The 13,919-nt window shown below is 37.4% G+C and overlaps 1 pseudogene; it reads right to left on the reverse strand.

Moving 5' to 3' along the window:
* Positions 1–345: 345 nt before the first annotated feature.
* Positions 346–2,760, reverse strand: LOC140515843 (large ribosomal subunit protein uL23-like; annotated as a pseudogene).
* Positions 2,761–13,919: the final 11,159 nt, after the last annotated feature.

Below are 13,919 nucleotides of genomic sequence, written 5' to 3' on the forward strand. Positions count from 1 at the left end.
AATCATAAAACAAACCAAAACATAACACAAAAGAAAATGATCTGCTACATTCTGCAATTGAATTCCTTAGTTTTTTCTCTGGATGTAGAAGGCATTTTGCCTTAAGATACCATTCAGAATTTTTGAAGTCATTGCATTGCAATGAAGTGCTAAGTCTACCAGAAAAAATTCTCTCACACTGCGGTTGTTGCTGTGTATAAAGTTCTCGTAGTTCTGCTCCTTTTGCTCAGTATCAGTTCATATAAGTCTTTTCGGGGTTCTCTGAAGTGTTCCTGTTCACCATTTCTTTTTTTTTTAATCGGGGAAAACTTTTTATTGTAGGTGCAGTGAGACAGTGGACACAGTTTAAATGATTCCAATTTTGTTGGCAACATCCAAAGCATCATAGTCTGGAGCAAGACAGACATAAGCTTTCTTCTCTCCATCTGGGCAGATCAGTGTGTTGACCTTGGCCACATCAATGTCATACAGTTTCTTTACTGCCTGCTTGATCTGGTGCTTGTTGGACTTGACGTCCACAATGCAAACTAGGGTGTTGTTGTCCTCAATCTTCTTCATAGCAGACTCAGTGGTCAAGGGAAACTTAATGATGGCATAGTGATCATGCTTGTTTCTCCGAGGGGCACTTTTCTGAGGGTATTTGGGCTGCCTTCTTAGTCTTAGTGTCTTGGGTCGCTGGAAGGTGGAGGATGTTCAGATCTTTTTGTGGCTGTGGACACCCTTTGACACAGCTTTCTTGGCCTTCAAGGCCTTGGACTTGGCTTCTGTCTTGGGGGAGCCAACGGCTTCCTTCTTCTCCTTTGGCGCCAACTTGGGGGAAAGGTCTGTTCACCATTTCTTACAGCACAATAGTATTCCATTACATTCATACACCACAATTTATTCAGCCATTCCCCAATTGATGGGCATCCCCTTGATTTTCAGTTTTTGGCCACCACAAAGAGTGCTGCTATAAATATTTTTCTACATATAAGATCTTTCCCATTTTTATCATCTCTTGGGAATACAGTCTTAGAAGTGGCATTGCTGGGTCAAAGGGTATGCACATTTTTGTAGCCTTTTGGACAAAGTTCCAAATTCCTCTCCAGAATGGCTGGATCAGCTCACAGCTCCAACTCTTCCACATCTTCTCCAACATTTTTCATCTTCCTGTTCTGTCACTTTAGCCAATCTGATAGGTGTGATATGGTATCTCAGAATTGTTTTGATTTGCATCTCTCTAATCAAGAGTGATTTAGAGCATCTTTTCATATGACTATAGATAGCTTTGATTTCTTCCTCTAAAAAGTGCCTGTTCATATCCTTTGACCATTTGTCAATTGGGGAATGACTTGTATTCTTGCACATTTGACTCAGTTCTGTATATATTTAAAAATGAGGCCTTTATCACAGACACTAGTTGGAAAAATTCTTTCCTAGTTTTATGCTTCCCTCCTAATCTTAGTTGCATTGGGTTTTTTTATGCAAAACCTTTTCAATTTAATGAAATAAAAATTATCCATTTTGCACTTCATAATGTTTTCTACCTCTTCTTTAGACAAAAATTGTTCCCTTCCCCATAAATCTGATAAATACACTATTCTTGCACCATTAATTTGGTTATAACATTAGTCTTTTGCCAGGTCTAGAGGCCTGAGGGCTACCCGAGTCTTACCTTACCTCTATCGCAGGTCTTCGGCTGGCCACACCGGATAAACGTATGAGAGAAGAGACTTTCCGGAGTCGAACAAGGGTTAGGCTTTATTCAGGGTCTTGGTTACATGAGCAGGGGAAGCTCTTCCTTAGGAGGGAGAGAGAAAATCTCTTAAGGAGGCAAAGATCTTATGATAAGAGATTGGAAGCAGAAGTGTAAGTGGGGAGAGAGGGGGAGAGGAGAGCAAAGAGAGGAAAAACGGAGCCTTCTGTCCTGTCAGGGCCCCTCCGCGCTAAGAGAGCATTCAGGTTTTCCTGACCCTAATTAAGTTCTCCGGCCGCGTAGTTTGCATCTGAATACCGTGCCTGTTAGATAACAATAGGTGTGCCCAGATCCGGGACAGTCTCGAGGGGGATGCTCCTCCCATCACGTTTCTCACGGGAAGAGGCGGAAATACACGAGATTGCTCGGTCTCACTCCTCGATTCCCTGGTGTTTTATGGGGGGCCTCATGAGAACTCTAAGATTTAGAAGTTCCCACCTTTACCCGCCCGAGACTGTCACCATGGAATTGAGCTTCCATCCCCAGCAGTCTTTATACCTAGATCATGCACCCACTTCGACTTTATTGTTGTGTATGGTGTCAGGCATTGGCTTATGACTAGTTTCTGTCCTACTGTTATCCAGTTTTCCCAGCAGTTTTTCGGAAGAGTGAGTTTTTATCCCAGAAACTAGGGTCCATGGGTATATTAAAGAGAAGATTGCTGTATTCATTGACTACTGTGTCTTGGGTACCTAAACTTTTCACTGGTCTACCCTTCTGTTTCTTATCCAGTAACAAATGGTTTTGATAATTGTTGTTTGGTAATACAGTTTGAGATCTAGTAGAGCTAGACCATCTTTGCTAGAATTTCTTTTCATTAGTTCCCTTGATATTCTGGAGGTTTTTTTCTTCCAGATTAATTTTGACATGATTTTTTCTAGCTCTACAAAGTAGTTATCTGATAGTATGATTGGTATGGCACTGAATCAGTAAACTAAATAAAGTAGAATTGTCATTTTTACTATATTGTCTCCACCTACCCACGAGCCACTGATGTTATTACACTTACTTAGATCTGAGTTCATTTGTGTAAAAAGTGTTTTGTAATTTTGTTCATATAGTCCCTGGGTTTGTTTTGGCAGGTAGACTCCTAAATATTTCATAGTGTCTACTCTAGTTTTAAATGGGATTTCTCTTTCTATAACTTACTGTTGGCCTTTGTTACTAATATGTACAAATGCAGAAGATTTGTGTGGGTTTATTTTTTAACTTGCAACTTTGCCAATGTTGTTTATTATTTCAAGCAGTTTTTTACTTGATTCTCTGGGATTCTCTAAGTATATCCACATATTATCTGCAAAGAGCGATAACTTAGTTTCTTCTTTGATTATTCTAATTCATTCAATTTCTTCTTCTCTTCTTGCTACAGCTAATATTTCTAGTATTAGAAATTATTGAGTAATAGTGGTGATAATGGACATTCTTGTTTCACCCTTGATCTTATTAGAAATGCATCTAGGTTATCCCCATTACATATACTGCTTGCTGAAAGTTTCAGATAGATACTGCTTATTATTTTATAGAAGGTTCCACTTATTCCTGTATTCTCCTGTGTTTTCAGTAGGAATGGGAGTTGTATTTTGTGAAAAGCTTTTTCTGCATCTATTGAGATAATCATGTGGTTTCTGTTAGTTTTGTGGTTGATATGATTAACAATGTTAATAGTTTCCTTAATAATGAATCAGCCCTGCATTCCTTGTATGAATCCTACCTGACAATAATGTATTGTTCTCATGATTAGTTGCTGTATTCTTTTTGGCAAAATCTTATTTAAATTTTTTTGCATCAATATTCATTAGGGAATTGGTCTATGATTTTCTTTTACTGTTTTAGCTCTTTCTAGTTTAGGTGTCAAAACCATACTTGTATCATCAAAAGAATTTGAGAGGACTCCTTCTTCCCCAATTTTCCCAAATAGTCTGTATAGTATTGGAATGAACTCTTCTTTAAATGTTTGATAGAATTCATTTGTGAATCTGTCTGGCCCTGGAGATTTTTTCCTACAGGGTTCTTTGATGGCTTGTTCAATTTCTTTTTCTGAAATGGAGTTATTTAATTATTGAACTTCCTCTTCTGTTAGTCTGGGCAATTTGTATCTTTTAAAATAACCATCCACCTCATTTAGATTGTTGCATTTATGGGCATACAGTTGGACAAAGTAATTTCTTGTTCTTGTTTTAATATCCTCCTCATTGGACGTGAGTTCATTCTTTTCATTTTTGATATTGGTAATTTGGATTTATTCTTTCTTTTTTTAAATAAAATTGGTGGGTACACCCAAAATGGTGGAGGGAGAACAACTACTCACCTAAGCTCTTAGACAATCTCCCTCAGATACCTCTAAAAAGAGAATCTGACCAAATTTTGGAAGTGCAGAATCCAACTGGAGAGAGATTGTGGAAGTTTCACAGCCCAGGACAGACTGGAAGATTGACGGGAAGAATCTGTTTACAAGAGTGGAGGAGCATACAGCACACAGTACAGTGCTTTCTGGCCAGCTCAGGACGGGGCAGAGTAGGAAAGCCCCAGAGAGGTCTGAAGAAGTGGCAGCACCGCAGGACAGCAGCTCAGGATGATGGTTAAGCTGAGCCAAGCGAATGAAATTTGAGGAAGGAGGCCCAGGAATCTGCAGCAGCTTTGCCTGAGACTTTCATCCACCAGATTAAATGTCTGTAAGTCACCTACTCAAATTTCCAGGATTCAAAATGGCAGAGTGATCAGTAAATGTTTTTTTCCCCCTCCCCTTGTTGACCTTAAAAGAACCATAAAATATTTCCCCAGAAAAATCCTGGGTCAGTGGGATCAGCAGAAGGGGCAAAAAGTCTCATAGCACCTGAGGCTAAGAAAATCACCAAAGAATATCCTTCTTACTGTGGCGGAGAAATGGAGGGGTTCCAGACAACGGGAGATCCAGTAAAGTGAAGCGTCATCCTAGGACCCAGGCATGCCTCAGTGAACCAGGGGAAATGGGAAGAAAATAGAGCAGCCAGAATCACCAAGCCCTGAGCTTGCCTTTGCTCTAGCTCAGCTGAGGAGATCTCCAGTGACCAGACCACCCATCCCCCACACTAAACAAACTAGCTCCAGGGCTAATCCTGGGAAACACAAACAGAATTCTTCTGCCTTTGCTTTCTCACACCAGCCAGCTCAGCACCAGGTTCTTCAGCGTCTAGCTGAAAGAACCAGAGGCCACAACACACAAAGCCTCACCATCATGAGCAAGAAGCAAAGGAGGAAGGAAAAGACCATAGAATCTTTCTATGGGGACAAGGATCAAAACAAGAATACCAAAGAGGTCAGTACTGAGACTTTTCTCCCATCTGAAACTTCAGAAGGGACTACAAACTCCTTGCATGCACAAAGAGCACTCCTGGAACAGCTGAAGAAGGAAAGAGAAGAAAAAATGACTAATGATTTTAAAAGTATGAAAAAAGAATTCACAAAAGAGAACAGCTATTTAAAAAGGAAAGTTGAACAAATGGAAAGTGAAGCATAAAACCTAACTGAGAAAATTGGGAAAATGGAAAAAGAAGTACAAAAACTAACTGGAAAACATAATTTCTTAAAAGGAATAATTGCACAGACAGAAAAGGAGATGCAAAAGTTAACTGAAGAAAACAACTTGATGAAAATTAGAATTGGACAAGTAGAAGCTAATGACTATGAGACATCAAAAATCACTCAAACAAAATCTAAAGAATGAAAAGATAGAAAAAATGTAAAATATATTATTGGAAAAACAACTGACCTGGAAAATAGTTCTAGGAGAGAAAATCTAAGGATTATTGGTCAACCAAAAAGTCATGATGAAAAAAAGAGCCTGGGCAATATCATCCAAGAAATCATCAAGGAAAATTGCCAAGAAGTCCTAGACCAGAGAGAAAAATAATCATCGAAATCACTGTTCACCTCCTGAAAGGGACCCCAAACTAAGAACACCAAGAAATACTGTTGCCATTTCCAGAACTATCAAGTGACAGAGAAGATACTACAGGAAGCTAGAAAGAAATCATTCAGATATTGAGGAGCTACAGTCAGGATCACACAGGACTTTGTAACTTCTGCAATAAAAGACTGAAGGAATTGTAATATGATATTTTGCAAGGCAAAGGATCTGGGACTACAAGCAAGAATCAATTACACAGCAAAGCTCAGCATAACATTTCAGGCAAGTCTATGGGCATTCAATGAAATAAGGGATTTCCAGCTCTTCCTGATAAAGACGCCAGAACTCAATAGAAAATTTGATCTTCAAAAGCAGATCTCAAGAGAAGCATAAAAAGGTAAACATAGGAAAAGAAAATTTTTTACTCAATTTGGGCAACTGTTTGGGAAAACCTCCCTATAAGGGAAGATGACACTCATTAATCTTAAGAATTATATATCTATTATGAAGTATAAAAGGGATATACATAGATAGAGGGAACAGGTATAAAGTAAATTATGTGATCTTAAAAATGTGATTTAAGCATGCGAAGGGGTGTTAATAAGAGATGGGAAAAGGAGGTAGCAGAAAATGGTAAATTACATCACAAGAAGAAGTAAAAATTATATTACAGTAGAGAGAAAGAGGGAAGGGAGATGAGCATTGTTTGAGAGGTACTCTCATCTAATTTTGTTCAAGGAAGGAACAACAAATTTAATTAAGTATATAAATCTAACTAGATCTCTGGAGAAAATTGAATGGAGATAGAAAGGAATATACATTTTTCTCAGCAGTACATGACACATATACAAAAATTGACCATGTACTAGGCCATAAAAACCTCACAGTCCAGTGAAGAAAGGCAGAGGCAGTCAATGCATCCTTCACAGATAATAATGCAATAAAAGTCATACATAGTAAAAGGCCATGGAAAGATAGGCCAAAAATTATTCAGAAACTAAGTAATCTAATCCTAAAGAAGTTGGTTAAACAGCAAATAGAAACAATCAACAACTTCATTCAAGAGAGCGATAATAATGAGACAACCTAACAAATCTTATCGGATACTGCAAAAGTTGTACTTAGGGGAAGTGTTATATCTTTGAATGCCTGCATGATTAAAATGGAGAAAGAAAAGATCAATAAATTGGGCAAGCAGCTGCAAAAGCTCGAAAAAGAACAAATTGAAAATTCCCAAGTAAATACCAAATTAGAAATACTGAAAAACAAAGGAGAGATCAGTAAAATTGAAATTAAGAAAACTATTGAACTAATAAATAAAACAAAGTGTTGGTTTTACGAAAAAACCAATAAAATTGATAAACCTTTGATCAATTTGATTATAAAAAAGAAAAAAGGAAACCAAATTACCAATATCAAAAAAGAAAAGGGGGTGAACTCTCCTATAATGAGGAGGAAATTAAAATAATAATTAGAAAGTACTTTGCCCAACTTTATGCCCATAAATTCTACAACCTAAAAGAGAAGAGAAATTATTTTTAAAAATATAAATTGCCCAAATTAACAGAAGGGGAAGTTGAATACTAAAACTCCATCTCAGAAATAGTAATTGAAGAAGCCATCAACGAAAGTCCTACGAAAAAAATCTCCAGGGCTAGACGGATTCACAAGTGAATTCGATCAAATATTTAAAGAATAGTTAGTTCCAATACTATATAGACTATTTGGGAAAATTGGCGAAGGAGGAGTTCTCCCAAATTCTCTTTATGATACAAACATAGTTTTGATATCTAAACCAGAAAGAGCTAAAACAGTGAAAAAAATTATAGACCAATTTCCCTAATGAATATAGATACCAAAATTTTAAATAAGATTTTAGCAAAAAGAATACAGCCAATTAGCATGAGAATAATATATTATAACCAGGTAGGATTCATTCAAGGAATACAGAGCTGATTCAATATTAGGAAAACTATTAACATTATTGATCATATCAACAACAAACCTAACAGAAACCACATAATTATCTCAATAGATACAGAAAAAGCTTTTGGCAAAATACAACATGCATTCCTGTTGAAAGCACTGGAGAATATAGGAATAAATGGAACCTTCCATAAAATAATAAGCAGTATATATCTGAAACCTTCAGCAAGCATTATATGCAGTGGAGATAAGCTAGATGCCTTTCTAATAAAATCAGAGGTGAAAAACGTATGTCCCTTATCACCACTGTTATTCAATATGGTACTAGAAATGTTAACTGTAGCAATTAGAGAAGATAAATAAATTGAAGGAATTAGAATAGACAGAGAAGAAACTAAGTTATTACTTCTTTCAGATAGTATGATGATATACTTAGAGAATCACAGATATTCAAGTGAAAAACTACCTGAAATAATAAACAACTTTGGCAAAGTTGCAAGTTACAAAATAAACCCACACAAATCTTCTGCATTTCTGTATATTACTGGCAAAGCCCAAAAGCAAGAGATAGAAAGAAAAATCCCATTTAAAACTAGGGAAGACACTATAAAGTATTTGGGTGTCTACCTGTCAAAACAAATCCAAGGACTATATGAACACAATTACAAGACACTTTTTGCACAAATAAACTCAGATCTAAGTAATTGGAAAACCATCAGTTGCTCGTGATTAGGCAGAGCCAATATAATGAAAATGACAATTCTACCTAAATTTGTTTACTTGTTTAGTGTCATACTCATCAAACTATCTGATAATTATTTTCTAGAGCTGGAAAAAATAATATCAAAATTCATGTGGAGGAGTGGAAAGTACAGGACAGCAAGGGAGCTAATGAAAAGAAATGTGAGGGAAGGTGGCCTAGCTCTACCAGATCTCAAATTGTATTACAAAGCAGCAATTATCAAAACCACTTGGTACTGCCCAAGAAACAGAAGGGTAGACAAGTGGAACAGTCTAGGTACTCAAGACACTGTAGTCAATCATTAAAGGAATCTACTCTTTGATAAAACCAAGGACACCCCACCTTATGGGATAAGAACTCACTGCCTGACAAAAATTATTGAGAAAACGACATAAAAGTGTAGCAGAAACTAGGCATAGACCAATGCCTGACACTGTACACAAGAATAAAGTCCAAATGGGTACATGATCTAGGTATGTACTACGGTACTATGGGCAAATTATTGGAGAAACAAAAGGTGTATTTATGAGATTTATGGAGAAGGGAAGAATTTCTGACTAAACAAGAGATAGAAAGCATTATGAAGTGCAAGATCAATAATTTTGATTACATTAAACTGAAAAGTTTTTGCACCACGCAACCTAATGCATCCAAGATTCAGAAGGATGGAGAAAACTGGGAAGGAATTTTTGCAACTAGTGTCTGTGATAAAGACCTCATGTCTAAAATATATAGAGAATTGAGTCAAATGTACAAGAATACAAGTCATTCCCCAATTGATAAATTGTCAAAGGATATGAATAGGCAGTTTTCAGAGGAATAAATTGAAGATATCCATAATCATATGAAAAGATGCTCCAAATCACTCTTGATTAGAGTGATGCAAATCAAAGAAATTCTGAGGTACCACATTACATGTATCAGATTGACTAACATGACAAAACAGGAAGATAATAAATGTTGAAGAGGATGTGGGAAAGTTGGAACACTAATTCATTGTTGTTGGAACTGTGAGCTGATCCAACCATTCTGGATAGCAATTTGGAACTATGCCCACAGGACTATAAAAATGTGCATACCCTTTGACCCAGCAATACCACTTCTAGAACTGTATCCCCAAGAGATCACAAAAATGGGAAAGGGTCCCACATGTACAAAAACATTTACAGCAGCATTCTTTGTGGTAGCCAAAAACTGGAAATCAAGGAGATGCCCATCAATTTGGGAATGGCTGAATAAATTACGATGTATGAATGCAATGGAATACTTTTGTGCCATAAGAAATGATGAACAGGAAGAGTTCAGAGAGACCTGGAAAGAATTATATGAACTGATGTTTAGCGAAAGGCGCAGAACCAGGAGAACTTTGTACACAGCAATGATCACAATGTGAAAGAGTTTTTTTCTGGTAGACCTGGAACTTCATTGCAATGCAAAGACTTAAAAAAATTCCCAATGGTCTTTTAAGGCAAAATGCCTTCCACATCCAGAGAAAGAACTATAGAATTCGATCACAGCATGTAGCAAATCATTTGCTTTTGTATTACATTTTGTTTTTTTATATGATTTCTCCCATTAATTTAATTCTTCTACTCAGCATGACTGTAGTGAAAATGTATGTAATAGGAATGTATTTGTAGAACCTATATAAAATTGTATGCTGACTGGAGAAGGGAGGCAGAAGTTAGGGGGGATGTAGGGGAAAAATCTAAATTATGTGGTAGTGATTGTAGAACACCAATAATAAAAAAAAATTAGAAAAATAAATTAAATCTACCAAAGGCTTATCAATTTTATTGTTTTTTTTCATAAAACCAACTCTTTGTTTTATTTATTAGTTCAATAGTTTTCTTAATTTCACCTCTATTAATCTCTCTGTTGGTTTTCAGTATTTCTAATTTGGTATTTCCTTGAGGATTTTCAATTTGTTCTTTTTCGAGCTTTTTCAGCTGCATACCCAGTGTATTGATCTCCTCTTTCTCTATTTTATTCATGTAAATATTCAAAGATATAAAACTTCTCCTAAGAACAGTTCTTAGCCATAAAACTTGTTATGCTGTCTCATTATTGTCATTCTTTTGAATAAAGTTGTTGATTGTTTCTGTAATTTCTTCTTTAACCCACTATTCTTTAGGACTAGGTTGCTTAGTTTTCAATTGGAATTTTGTTTATGTTTCCATGGCCTTTGATTACATATAAGTTTTATTGTATTATGATCAGAGAACGATGCATTAACTATCTCTGCCTTTCTGCACCAGATTGTGAGGTTTTTATGGTCTAGTACATGGTCAATTTTTGTATATGTGCCATGTACCACTGAGAAAAAGGTGCGTTCCTTTCTATCCCCATTTAATTTTCTCCAGAGATCTATCTTATCTACCTTATCCAGAGTTCTATTTACCTCCTTATCTTCTTTGTTGTTTATTTTGAGGTTAGAATTATCAAGTTCAAAGAGAGGGAGTTTGAGGTCCCCCACTAGTATAGTTTTTCTGTCTGTTTCTTCCTGTAACTTCCTTAACTTCTCCTCTAAGAATCTGGATGCTATACCACTTGGAGCATATATGTTTAGTAATGAAATTACCTTACTGTCTATGGTGCCTTTTAGCAGTGTATCGTTTCCTTCTTTATCTCTTTTGATTAGATGTATTTCTGCTTTTGCTTTGTCTGAGATTAGGATTGCTATTTTTTTTAACATCAGCTGAAGCGCCATAAATTCTGCTCCAACCTTTTACCTTCACCCTATGTGTGTCTCCCCTCATCAAATGTACTTCTTGTAAACAACATGCTGTTGGATTATGGCCATCAATCCTTCTGTTATCTGTCTCTGTTTTATGCGAGAATTCATCCCATTCACATTCACAGTTATGATTACTATCTGTGTCTTTCTCTCCATCCCTTTTCCCCTTGTTTATGTATTTCTCCCCTCTCCTTTTCACTCCCCAATAGAGTTTTAATTTTTGACCCCTACCTCCCTCAGTCTTGCCTCCCTTCTTTCAGTCCCCCTACTTTTTAATCTCCTTTTCCTTTACTACTTTTTCAGTCCCTTTTATCCTCCCCTCCATTTTTTTCTCCCTTCCCCTCCTATTGCCTTATACAGCTAATTGTATTTCTATACCTAACTGAGTTTTTTCTACCCTTCTTGAATCCAATAGGATGAGACTACCTTTCAAACAACACTCATCTCCCTCTCCTCTTTCCCTCTACTGCAATATATTTTTGTACTTCTTCTTGTGATAGAATTTATTATTTTTTCTTCTGCCTCCTCCTTTTCACATCTCCCATTTCAATCCCTTTGCACCCTTAAACCACATTTGTTATTATCACATCATTTAATTTATACCCACTCCCTTCTCAAGATTAACAACTATCATCTTCCCTTATAGGGACGTAAACAGTTTTCCCATATCGCTTAACAAGTTTTCCTCAGTTTACATTTTTATGCCTTTCTTGAGACCTGCTTTTGAAGACTGCATTTTCTGTTGAGTTCTGGCCTTTTCATCAGGAAGGATGGGAAATACCTTATTTCATTTAATGTCCACCTCCTTGCCTTAAATATTATGCTCAAATTTGCTTGGTAATTAATCCTAGGTTGTAGTCTCAGCTCCTTTGCCTTGCGAAATATCATATTCCACTTCCTTCGATCTTTTAATGAAGAACCTGCAAGGTCCTATGTGATCCTGACTGCAGCTCCTCAATGTCTGAATGGTTTCTTTCTGACTTCCTGCAGTATTTTCTCCTTCACTTGAGAGTCCTGGAATTTGGCAACAATATTTCTTGGTGTTCTTAGTTTGGGGTCCCTTTCAGGAGGTGAACAGTGATTTCGATGATCATTTTTCTCTCTGGTCTAGGACTTCTTGGCAATTTTCCTTGATGATTTCTTGGATGATATTGCCCAGGCTCTTTTTTTCATCATGACTTTTTGGTTGACCAATAATCCTTAGATTTTCTCTCCTAGAACTATTTTCCAGGTCAGTTGTTTTTCCAATAATATATTTTACATTTTTTCTATCTTTTCATTCTTTAGATTTTGTTTGAGTGATTTTTGATGTCTCATAGTCATTAGCTTCTACTTGTCCAATTCTAATTTTCATCAAAATTGTTTTCTTCAGTTAAATTTGCATCTCCTTTTCCACCTGTCCAATTCTTCCTTTTAAGGAATTATTTTCTCCACTTAGTTTTTGTACTTCCTTTTTTATTTGTCCAACATTCCCAGTAAGGTTTTGTGCTTCCTTTTCCATTTGTGCAATTTTCCTTTTTAAGAACCTGTTCTCTTCAGTGATTCTTCTTTCATATTTTTAAGATCATTGGTCAGTGTTTCTTCTATCTCTCTAATCTGGTTTTTAAAATCCTTCCAGAGCTTCTCCAAGAAGGCTACCAGTTCATATTCCCTTCTGAAGTTTCACATGGTAGTACAGCCTCAATGCTGAATTCTTTGATATTTGCATTTTGGTCCTTGTACCCGTAGAGAGATTTTATGTTGTTGTTTTTTCTACTTTGCTTTTTACTCATGGTAATAACCCTTTTCCTGGCTCTTAAGGTAGATCTCTGCGTCTGTGGCACAGGGATCTCTGTCCCACAGTTTTTGTGCCTAAAACTTGAGACTCTGTGTGCTGTGCCTTCTGGTTCTTTCAGCTAATAATTAAATGCTGCAGCTTACCTGGTGCTGAGTTGGCTGGTGTTTCAAAGCAGAGGCAAGGTGAGGTCTTTTTGGGTTTCCCTGAAATTACCCTGGAGGTAGCTCATTAAGTGTGGGCGGGTTGGTCTGGACGCCAGAGGCTCCTCTGCTGAGCTAGAGCATGTGCGAGCTCAGCTTTCTGTGCTAGTGTCTTCCCAGTTCCACTGGGGTGCTGAAGCATGCCTGCATTCCTGGCTTTGGCAGTTTCCAGCTTCACCCCCATGGGATTCGGGATCTTCACCCAGTTTGTTGAGGTGGGACTGTCTAGGACAGCTCTGATCCTGCACTGGTCGCCTTTGACCACAGCAAGAGGAGTCCTCCTTGGAGATCTTTTTAGCCTCCCGTGTTGAGTCTGTTTACTCCTTCTGCTGTTCCCACTGTTCCAGGGTTTTTTCTGGGGAGATAATCTCTGGGCTGGTCAAGGTCAACAAGGGGAGGGAGGTAGTAGTTACGGATCACTCTGCCATCTTGGTTCCCAGAATAGGAAGTCAGAACATCCAGTTTTTAAAAAAGAAATTCTACAGTGGTCAGCTTGTTCTTGTAACAGGGAAAGGTAGTTTGTCTTACTGGGACGCATTCATGAGTTATTACAAGGCAAGGTGTCCTTGGGTTGCAGAGAAAACTGTCAGCTATGGTGTTGTGAGACTATGGAGAAATGTGATCTTGGAATTGGGTTCTAAAGAGAAGCACCCAAGTACCCCATCCCAATGACTTTGGTGTCTGCAACGTCTGACCAAGTTCTAAGCACTCCACAGCACTGACTTCAGCTACCTTCACGGCCACTGAAAAACATTGCTATGTGTCCCTTTCAGGGAGGGGGGCAGTCTGCACATGGTTAGGGTACACATTCATCTAACTCTAATGGATTTGAAACACCTGGGCTACATTGACCCCAGTTTATTCTGTCTGCTGAGATGGTTTTACCAGAATGTGACCACTGTGCAGGTGATCACTT

This window comes from Notamacropus eugenii, chromosome X, assembly GCF_028372415.1.
Source record: "Notamacropus eugenii isolate mMacEug1 chromosome X, mMacEug1.pri_v2, whole genome shotgun sequence".
NCBI classification, from domain to species: Eukaryota; Metazoa; Chordata; class Mammalia; order Diprotodontia; family Macropodidae; genus Notamacropus; species Notamacropus eugenii.